The sequence below is a fragment of the Cynoglossus semilaevis genome, chromosome 8, assembly GCF_000523025.1.
Source record: "Cynoglossus semilaevis isolate Cse_v1.0 chromosome 8, Cse_v1.0, whole genome shotgun sequence".
Lineage (NCBI taxonomy): Eukaryota > Metazoa > Chordata > Actinopteri > Pleuronectiformes > Cynoglossidae > Cynoglossus > Cynoglossus semilaevis.
The window spans coordinates 5,654,705-5,666,132 of NC_024314.1; the positions used below are offsets into that span (position 1 = coordinate 5,654,705).

The 11,428-nt window shown below is 45.8% G+C and overlaps 1 protein-coding gene across 5 annotated transcripts in view; it reads left to right on the plus strand.

The window, feature by feature from the left end:
* LOC103381752 (retinoic acid receptor alpha) overlaps nt 1-11,428 on the plus strand; it is a 176,290-nt gene that overhangs the window by 59,642 nt on the left and 105,220 nt on the right. For 3 of the 5 annotated variants that reach the window (XM_025057418.1, XM_017034297.2, XM_025057419.1), the window contains one exon: nt 1,597-1,719. The exons of the other annotated variants lie outside the window; for them this stretch is intronic. The gene's annotated coding sequence lies outside the window, so the exon portion shown is untranslated. The remainder of the gene's footprint in view (nt 1-1,596; nt 1,720-11,428) is intronic. 5 annotated transcript variants of the gene reach the window in all.

Below are 11,428 nucleotides of genomic sequence, written 5' to 3' on the forward strand. Positions count from 1 at the left end.
CTCAATATTTCAATGGGTTTGGAGAGAGGAAGACGAGGGAGACGAGTGTGTGTCTGATGGAGAGAGACGGAGGAAGAGGAATTTTGGAGTTCTCAAATTGCAGAAAGAAAGAGAACCCACTACAGGTTGTCCTACAGGCAATTAACGTAGCCAATGCACACACACACACACTGCAAAAATAGAAATATGAAAGAGAGGCAGCAGACATCAGCATGAACTGTGCAAGATGGAGCGCTCACGTACATACACACTTGTACAGCTGTTTGTGTGTGTGTGTGTGTGTGTGTGTGTGTGTGCATGATGGTACATGTCTTTGTTCTGTCTGCCTGTCCTCTTGGCACGTAAATCATAATGGATCTCATTATCCAGCTGGGTCTGCTTGGTGGGGCCTGTCTGGTGGGAGATGATAGCTGGATGGCTGAAGGGCTGCCATCACATCACACACACACACACCCACACACCCACACACACACACACACACACAGAGCATACATGTTATTTAGCTCACATTTCTGATGTAGGTGTATATCCTTTTGACTCCCACTCATGTAATATCAGAAGGCTAGACAGTCCCCCCCCCCCCCCCCCCCCCCCCACACACACACACCAACAGACACAAATACACCTTCACACACATACAGTCACACAGACACGCATGCACTTCAGCCCATCCAGACACAATGGACATTAGTGGCTCAGCTTGCTGTCAGACAGAAGGCGAAATGATGCAGAGTGGAGAATGGAGAGGGATGAAAAATGGAACTCTCCTTTCCTTCTTCCCTGCTCTTCCCTTACTCTCTTCCTCCCCACCTTTTTTACTTCACACTCCTCCTCCCTGCTATCTGTCACTTGTTTGGAGGATGTGGGCAGATGTTGGTGTGTCCCATGAGGTGAGCCCGTGCCTGTGCTGCCATCTTTTTCCTCCGTACCTCGGCGTCGTCGTCCACCCTGGAGCAAAAGCCGGTCGTGAATCTCGGTGCTTAGACCTGACGGAGATTAAAAAAGATTTTTCATCACGTGACTCGTGCACACACCATAAACCATAAACATGCTCCGTGGCCGCTCATGTCTGTATCTGAGCCGCGGCGGCTCTAACGCTGTGAGTACAGGCGGAGCAGTTGGTTGCTGCTCCTAACACAGTTAGAGCCTACACCATTTGTCTGGACATGACCATTACCCAACCCAATTACTGACTGGTGTACAAGCCACTGGCCAACAGCCTAATGCTTTCCCGTCATGCCTGGTCCCCCCTCCCCCTTACCCCCCGCCTTCTCTCAAACACCTCCCATTACATACACACACATACACATAATCAGAAGGCTGCAGTGAGGAAGGGGAAATAGATAGAGCAGAAGGTTGGAGGGCCTGGGGCCAAACCTCCACCCAACCCCACCTGACTGACTGACTGACTGAGTGATTCAGCTAATAAACTTTCATTTAAGCTAATGTTTTTCCTGTGTTCTCTTCCTCTCTGTCTTCCCTTCTCTTCCTCCCTCCGTCACCTTCCTTACCTTTCCCTCATTACTTTCTATTTTTGAACAACTCTTTCTCTCTCCCTCTCTCTCTCCCTGTTTCTTTTTTCCTCTGTGGAACCAGGAAAGGAGCTCATCCCAGCAATCAATACGGGCGGCCCACCAGCTGAAAGCCCAGTCGGCCGAACAGCGCACCACTCAATCAGTCTGAGCAGCAGCACCAGGGGCAGCTGGCGACCAAACAGAGGTAGATGCTCTCTTTTGTACGCAGCAGTAAATCCTGCCGTCAGCTCGTTCAATTAACCGTAAGCAACAGCAGCAAATGTGGCGCTCTGAGTTTTCCACCTCCGAACCAGGGCCGCCATGGTCCACAGCACAGCAGCAAATCAAAGACTCGCCCTCAGAGTGGCGCTGGAATGTTTTGGCTCACGCCTTCACGCCACTACCGACACGTCTATCTTTGAACACTGTAGCTGCTGTGCTAATGAAACTTCCAGACAAAGCAAGTGTCATATACCTCCTGTGTTTACAGCAGCTGACAGAGCTGTGTCTCAGACCACAGTGACAGTCTCCCGGCCGGTGGTTTCACCCTCCACTGGTGACTGTGTGGTCACTGCCACGCCACAGGTTTTCACTGGTACGGGTGAAAGTGTTTTCAGCAGAAGCAAAGGCTCTGCATGTGCGTGTGTGTGGCAGGAGTGTGAGTTTCCCAATGAACTTCCTAAACATTTTTCACAGCACAGAGGCTGTTATTATTATGATTCAGTGAAAAGTCAGTTCCTGTAGTAAGATGTTGGTCAGAGGAGAACTCCTCTGTCTGTTGCTGCCGTTTAGTCCGTGTGTTTTCAGCAAGTCTGTGCCACAAGTGCAGCAGCCGTTAGGAACACTCCTGTGGAGAACCTGAGCTCTGGGTACGTGAGAGGAAAGTGTTTGATCTGAGCGCACAGCAGTGTCAAGTGGAACTGCTCTTTTCCCTGGTTTTATCCACTGACCTAAAGGCAAACACTCGCCCCTGTCACTAAGTACACTCAAGTTCTCTCTCTCTTTCTCTGACAAAACAAAAAAAGCTTTTGATGCTGAATAGGAGAGTGGAACCTCTTCCCCATCTTGAGGTAACAGAGGTGAGGAGTGTGTCTGTGTATGTGCTAGGGCTGTCAACTGAAAGATTTCATCAAATGTCAAAAGTCAATACTCAAAAACGCTTATTTCTGTATGTTAAAATATAGGTTTTAAAAACTGAATCCGATTGACTTCACAAATGAATTATTCCAAACAATGCACTAGTTTCGCCCGTCGTCATGTTATGTACTGAAAGTGGAGAACACAGACCGACAGCTTAGCCGTTTGTAGCTAATCTTTTGCTTCAATGTTTTTTAAATGCACTTGTCCTAAACTTCCAATGTCAAGTGCAATGCAACATGAAATGCTCCCTAACAAAACACTATTGTGCTTTACATGTACATTTTTATGAATTCAACAGGCGTTTCCATTCCTGTGTATTGGTCATGTGACATCAGAGGTACGTGTTTACCCTGACCACAGTTCTCCTCTAGGTTGAATGTGATTATTTAGGGAAAATACATTAGATCCCGTACAGGTGCCGTCCCACTGTGCGCCCACTGACCCAGAGGGGCGGGGCCTCTGTATGTACTGTGCTACAGTGGGCCTGACAGACACACAGACTTAGTATTCTTTAATAAGACAGGCGATAACAATAAATCCTACAAGGTAATCACCCACTCACCGCTCCTCTTCTTCTCTCCCTCCTCAAACCCAGAGCAGTGCAGCATTACCCCGCTGCCGCCTTCAATTATGCCATTCATCATGTGTCTTATCTGGCCACCGCTTTGATTGAGTATGCAATGGGAGGCGTCGCAATCCCAGCATTCTCTTCACAAGCGCGTGCGGGTGTGTGTGTGTTTGGAGTGCTGACAGCAATGGAAAACTGCACGGAATAGGGAGAAGGGGTGGGGGCCTGTGGCAGTGAGTGGATAAGGGATGTATTGGGATGTATGGGCGTGAAAAGAGTCTGACATATGAAGGGGGGGGGCTGTGTACGTGTGTGTGTGTGTATGTGTGCACGTGCATGTATGTTTGTGTGCACAGCAGAGCTACAGGAGTGTATAAATCAAACCAGATGATCATCCTCGACTCTGATCTGCTCTGTCTCAGCATTTCTCCCCCCTAACCCCCCCCCCCGTCCCTTCACTTCCTTCCTCCTCCTTTTCCTGCTCTTCCCTCTCTCTTCTTCTTTTTCTCTGGAACAGATTTGTCTGGGGAGGGGGCCCCTGTCTAATCTCAAACAGTGCCGGGTGTTGGGAGATGGGCGACAAATTTTAATAAGCAACTGGGCGCTGTAATTTGGTGGCCAGGGAGGAAGATTAGGCTGATTGATGCCAGGCTTGCCTAATGGTCCAGCCTACGGCTTCTGGTCCAAATTGGTGGTAATGAAAGTTTTGTGCAAATTGAGACGGAGGAAAATAACGCATCCTCTCTTCTAGCCTCACATTCTCTGTCTTCATTTTCTCACTCTCTCCGTCTCTCTGTCCTCTGCTCTCTCTGTCTTCTTGACAAGTCCTTCCTGTTCTCTCTGTCGTGTCCTCCGTCTTATCCTCCCCTCCTTCTGTTCTTCATCTATTTCACATTCTTCCTTTCAAATCTCATTCTCTTTATTTTTATTTATCTGACCGTCGGCTTCTTCAACTCCGTTTTGTTGTTTTATAGTTATTCTCATTGGCTAAAGATGGCCTTAACCTTTTCCCTCCCCATCTTGATGCTGCAGTACCACTGCTGGCCACTGGGAACGAGCTCCAAGATACTTTGGCTTAAAAGACATCACTTAAAGGTTTCCAATTTTTCTCATAGAGTACTCTGCCAGTATTTTTTTTTTCTCTTTAGTTCTTTGTCAGTTGCTGGACATTTGTTAGACAGTCTATAACGGTGTGTTAACTCTTTTTGATCAGGTAAACATTCCCACACTCTCTGAAAGAACAGACTTCTCCTTTGATGTATATATATGATGTAGTGGGGGGGGTGACTGCTGGTTTCAAAGAGTACAAGATGTCTGTGAAGATTTAAATCTGTCCTCTTTGATAACTTAGTCCTGGTTTTCTAAACTTTCACTCACATTCTCAGTCACTCCGTCGTCCTGTTTGTAGAACTGTCTCAGGTGGTGTTGGTCTGAGTCACGTCTGTCCTGTCTCCCTCTGCAGAGACACTGGTCGACTGGACATATGTCAATCCTGCATTCCCTCCATTCTTCTCCCATTCCCTGTATTCCACTTTCTTCTTCATCTAGTTTCCACCCTCTCCCCTCCTCCCCCCTCCTCCTCCCATGTCTCTGCTTTTTCTCTTCAACTCACCACATCACTATCATCAGGGCTGACACTCTGACCAGCTCCACCTGGAATGCATTATTAGGCTGTGGAGATTTCCAGGAGTGTTCTCAGGACTGGGCTAATGCAAGGATCCAACTTTGTATTATTAGGTGTGCTTTTTCAGAGAGTTGTGCAATGGCAGAAATTCCATTGAGTCATGCATACAATTTTGCAATTTGGTGTCTGCATTGTGTTGAATATGAATGAATTCATTGGTGTTGGCTTGACCAAGATGGTAAATAACATCAGCAGCAGTTTGTTTATCTAACAACATGAGACAAAACAGAATCATTTTTGTTAGTCTGGAGTTTTTCAGTATATGAAAACTTGTTGTTGTGTTGGTACTGTTTTTGTGGGGTCTTACACACATACTAATATAGCCTCATAGCTAAAGATTGAACAGGTCTCTCGCTGGAATTATTGCACTAAATTATTCCAGGCTCTGACCCCAAAATAGCACAAGTAGCAACAGCTAACATTTGTTTCACTGTATCAGTTTCACTGATTCCTAATAAATATTACTACATCTACAAAAACTTTCAGAAAAACACATTTTCCACATGCTATGTATAAAAAATATATAAAAGGGAAACATGTTTTTTGCTCGTCAACCAGCTTCTTGTTTTTAGCCAAATATTTCCAGGTTCCTACAGTCAGTGTCACTTCGTAAACACCATAACTACAGAGGTCAATGTGTAGGTCACTGTAGGTACACAATATATACTGTGTTGGATTTAATTAGCTTGGGCTAGGTAACTCGCTTCAAGCTAGCATGTCAACTGATGGCTGCTTAAACCTGACCAGCCTTTTGCTAGTGGTCACTGCTCCTAGATCCACTGTTACATTTACAGCTAGTGCCACAAGCTCTAGTAACTCAGGCTGCTATTTGATAGCTGCCTGACAGTTTGGTCAGTGGGTGCCAGTAAAATATTTTGGTATACAGCCCAAGGGGCGGGTAGTACTAATCTAGTGGTAATAGAAGACTAGAGCGTTGTACGTAGCAATTGATATGAGCCCTGTTATAAAATCCCCTGAGAATGGGTTTGATGGCGTTCAGTCACGCAAGGTTTCTGAGCCTCTAGGAGTTAAGCTTATCATGTTAATGCATGTACTGCATAAGTTTGTGAGTGCATGTGTGTATGTGTGTGTGTGTGTGTGTGTGTTTGTGTTTAAGCCAGCTATCCAGCTCCAATTCCCCAACAACACTGTGACTATCTTCAGGCGCTTTTCAGACCCATTTTCTCTTCACTCCCACACAGCTCTCTTCTTGTGTTTTTTATTTCTGTTTTTTTCCTCTCCTTAAAGATGATGCTCACTTGTCCTTTTCCCTAGCTGCCACCTTGAGTTATGCGCTGATCTATCATTAATAGCTTCATTAACATTTTTCTCTCTTTGAAGTGCAGTTGTGTGCGGTTCAAAACCACATCACCACTCACGTCTTTAAACAACTGAACATCTTGCGTTCTTTCTCTGACCAAAGCAGGCGATGGGTGAAGAAAGATAAAAACACAGATACAGCATTTCCTCCTCCGCCCCACCCCCCATCAAGGCCTCCAGTAAAATGTGTTTCCTAAGTCAAATTGCACAACCTGCGACCTTCTGGACGAGCGTGAAATAGGAGAGCAGAATTCCATTTAAATCTAATAAGTGTTGAAGCCAAGGCTGCGCAAGAAAGCATGGAGAGAAAACAACTTTGATGCTCAACTACAACGGTGCCGCAGATCTGAGCGGCTGGGCCTGTAAATGAGTGGCAGCCGTCTGTGAAGTTTTTGAGTTGATCTTGGCGAGGAGCGCTCCTCGTTGATTGCTCACCAACTTCTGTGGTTGAAAACCCAGAGAGCAGAGTCGGAATGTGCTCAGGGTCCTAGTAACCTCCTAAAGTCAGTTTTGTTGGTGTGAGAGTTGGTCAATTTAAACTGCATGTGCCCGCGCTCCTCAGGAGCTGCCACGACTTTGTAAGTTCACACTCAGCTGCCCAAAGTGGTTAGTCAGAGATGATTGTTTATTTTTCTCAGGCAGAGAAAGTAAGCAGGAGTGAGGGAGGTTTGTATGCATGAGCTGAATGACAGAAACATGGAATGTGGTTTGGATTCTAAACTCAAGGGACTTTTTTTTATTTGTCTTATTTTCTGGTTTCTATTTTACAGTATCAGCCTGTTCAAAATGTCCAGTGGTCAGGCGCGCGGTAATTTGGCTGGGCTCAGTATGTTGCACAAGTTCTTCTGCAGGCCATAGTGCCTGGCTGTTTCTCAGAGGAGCTGTGAGACGGGGCCATTTCAATAAATAAACCCTTGGGGCAGCAGGAACAATGGATAATGCTTGGCTGCTCTCTCTAGTGTTTTCTCTCCCCACTTTACTGGATTTTGATTTCAGCACAGTTTGTTTGAAGTTTTTTTCCCCCTCTCTCACAAGGCTATGGAGCGATGGTAGATAATCTAAGTCCCATAACACAGGCCAGTGGAGGGGCAATAATGCAAGAACCCAGGAGCATATGAACAGTTGCTGTTTGCTGAATGTTCCCCTCCCACCCTGCAGTGATATGGTGGATGATGCTGTGTGATATTGGATGGGCTGACGGAGTGCTTTGATGTTCAGGTTCCCCTTCATATGATAGTGGGACATACGTGAAAGTGCGGGCTGCAGAGGAGGGGTCGTATGTACCCTTCACTGGTTGCAGGGCAGTAAAGTGGGATAGAGGAAAAATGACGCTTACGTGGTGGAGGAGGGAAGGTGCAGGGCAAGGTGCTGATGGGAAAGAGACAAATGGCATGCCAGTGTCTGAAGTGGTCATGTACCGAGGAGAGAGTAGAGGAGAATGAGAGGGAGGATGGAAGGGAGGGCTTGACTGATTAACCTGTTTACCTCCCTGAAAATGCTCCAGGCGCCATTCTGATTAAAGTTCAGTCTTCCATCTATCATGCTGAGGCCGACTTGAACCTTCCGAGATGCCGATACCAAGCGCTCAAAACGATGGAGCCTTCAGCCTGAACCCACGTCACCATCCTCTCGTGCTCCAAACAAACGTCCTAATTTGCATCCTATCCCTCGCTGTCATCTCTAGATTTCTCAGAAACCAACTTCCTCATCATGCTCTATTTTTTTTCCTGTCATTTTTCTCCCTCCCCACATGCTGAGCTTGTATGTATGCCACACTTTATCTCCTCCTCCCACTCTGCCTCTAAGCTTCTTGCTTTGAAGAATCTGGGACCAGCACTCGTGTGTCTCACTCACTTTCCTCCAGTGACGAGCTTTACCAACTCAAGGCTTTTAGCACCTCCAGCATAATACGATTACACCCGTTTGGGGACGTGATATTGCCAACGGCTTTCTATAAATATCCCCCCATTTCAGTTGCAGGAGCTCTGCAGTACTGTGAGTGGACCAGAAACGGTGACAGGCGGAGGCTGCGGTGCACACGATGTCCTGGCCACTCAAGCACAAACTTGAGCCTTCTAAAAAGCTTTTTGCATGGTCAGAAGTCCAGGTGATGACATCAGGTCTAGAAAAAGCAGATGTGAAATGTTGTACAGGTGCAGCAGCGACGTACAGTTTACTGTTTTTAACTATCTTTCTATCACTGCATCGTTCATTGCAAATTTAATTAAAACCCAACCTCAAGTTGATATTGGATATCAGCGAGTACAGGAAAGGAATTACTGGCTCTCATATCAGTTCAACCTTAGCTGTAATTATGACACTCAGAGCAGGACAAACGAAGGTGTCAGTTTCTAACGTGGTTGGCTTGTATGGCTGGAACCAGAAACCGGAGACTTTACATGGCACATTACTGTTCATTACCACATCATCAACATCCTCTATTTTTAACTGTGACCATGACCACTCCTGCACCAACAGAAAGGTCCTCTGACCTTTATGAAGTTGTAATTATAACCCTTCCTTTGGAATTTTGAAATGACTTTTGGGTTTATTCTTTGAAAAAAAAGGAAAAGAAAAACAGCAGATGTTAGAAAGATTTCAGTGTGTTTCAGATTTTACTGATGGAAACTCACTAATTGGGTGTAGGTTTTGGTTCCACCACCACTGTAGGAAACTTTTTTGTTGATGTCCACCCTCTCTTGTGAATATGTTAAAATTTTGCCTTCCAACAAGTTTCCAACAAGTTTCTCTCCAATGTTTATCTTCTTGGATCTCTCTCTCTCTCTCTCTCTCTCTCTCCCTCCTCCCTGCTTTTCAGTGATTGCAGAAAATTAGGTCATGCTTTAACTCCTTCCCAGGGAGCCGTCCCAGCATCCCCTGCCTGAAAATGTTGTTTTAAAACTACTTAGGTGTTTTCTCTGTCTCTCAGGTTCTATACCTTCTATGTTTTGTCTCTTGTTGTTCTCTGTGTAAAGGCAAGCTGACTAAAACAGTGTACCTGTGGCTGTGTACCTGTGTATTCATGCCTCAACAAATGAGCATTGGCCGTCAGTGCGGCCAAACATCATAACAAAATCACTGAAGTTACATCTACTCAGTTTTTCCACAATGCCAGGGTTGTTTGGCATCAGAACAGTTTGTAGTTTGGGCTTCATTTGGCCTGAAGTCCCCAACAGTCCACAGAGCTACGGATGGTGGAGTTCTGTTCAAGTTTTTTTTGTAATGAACAATTATGATTGTTATTCCCAACTGACTCAAGGATAAATATTCAGTTCACATTTGGCTCAGGACCTGATGGAAAACACTTGGATTTGCACTGGTGTTTTGTAGATTTGTCTGTTTTGTCAAACTTGTATAAACTTGTGTAAATATGGCTTTGTGTGTGTGTGAGAGCGAGAGAGAGAGAGAGCGAGAGAGAGAGAGAGACTGTTGTTCAGCCCTCAGTCCGAGATCACATGTGTGCATCTGTGTCCACATCTGGGTGGACATAATTAGCTTAGGGGGTGCTATTACTGGTCTAGATGGACCCTAACCCTGGGGGCGCCTGGAAAGGTTCAGGTGATTTCACTTCAGCACAGACAGCCTAGATGGTATTAGAGTGGCCTGTGATGGACTGATTTAATCCTACTGATGGTGCTCATAAGACACAGGAAGCGGGACAGACACACACACACACACACACACACACACACGAGTCCAGCTCCACTCCCAGGTGTCACTCACCCACTTTGGAGAGGAGCACCTCCATCATAATTCTGCATTAACTCCCACTGTCTCCCCCATGTGTCACCCAGCACTCCCTCCCTGTCATTATTCCATGTCGCCTCCATTGTCTGCTAATTGAAATACTTCAGACGTGGTGTGTACGGTCCATTAAGGGGACAGGAGCCGTGTTCTTAAGTGTCACCGATGCTTTCTCGCCAGCTCATTCATTTCTGTTTCACTCACACTGGCACCAGGCCGCGAGGCTGAGGAGGGAACGCTGGGGAAAGTATCATCAAGAACAATTGCACACTGGCCTGTTAGAGTCTCACACACACCATCCAAACCTCATTTACATTTTAATTCAAGACATTAAGCAGATGCTGTTATCAAGAGCATGTTTAGTGCGCCGCTTAGGTGCGGAGGGCCGCATATTTTAGTGAAATTAGCGGAGAGGAAGTCATTTTCCTCTGTTCAATAGTCACATTTGTTTTTTATTATTATTTTCTATGAAAGTCCCGGCGTAGTCATTTGTCCACCCACAATTTGTGTGATGAACAAAGTTGACGCCAAGAGGAGTCAGTGGAGAAGTGTGGTGCGTCAGGCAGTCGCTGTTGTCAGATGTTAGGCTGTAGCAGAGGACGAGTTCCACTGTGGAGGAAGTGCACTTCAGACACACACATCGTCAGAGATTGTCCTGTGGGTGTCACTGTTAGTCATCGACAGCACAGTTAGCAAAATGTATTGGCAGCGAGGCCTTGTTTTGAGACAGTACATAGGAGTCAGGCCATGTCCTGCTGCAGCCTCCCAGTGACGATGCTAACATTAGCTAACCCACTGGAAACAGCACAGTGATCACTGTCATAACATTTGATTTCTCTCATGTTAAGACCTACACGGAATTAGATGGAGACCGTCTGACTGGAGCAGTCTTAGAGGAGTGCTGATCAACCTTAAAGGCTGAAAAAAAAAACTTTATAATTGGCATCCAATCTGTGGCTCCAGACCCAGTTTTTGGTACGTGCTGATATCATTTTTTATTTTATTTTTTTAACAGAAAAAGGTTTGGTTTCTCTGAATTCCTTTATAAAATATTTGGATTTTGTCAGGCATGGTGAAGAGAGTGTAGGTTTAGAGTTGGGGGGGGGGCGGGAGCTGGGGCCTGTATGAAGAATGATGATGTTGTTGACTCGCTGGATGCCAATCAATCAATTAACCAATCAATAGTCATCTGGTGAACGCCTGGGGACTCTTGGGAAAATCTCTTGGAAACGCTCGAATCAATTACTTTTTCGCCACAGCCGGAGGCTCACACACAGGTGCATGGAGCTGAGCTGGTACGGATACACACATACAGTACCACATACACATGTGTACAGTGCACTTGTACCCGTACAGACCACACATAGATGCCCTGGCAGACAGGCATCAGATTGCAATGCCATGGAAAAAAGAAATATTAGTAAACTCTGTCTTTCACCTCATTCATCATTTTCAAGG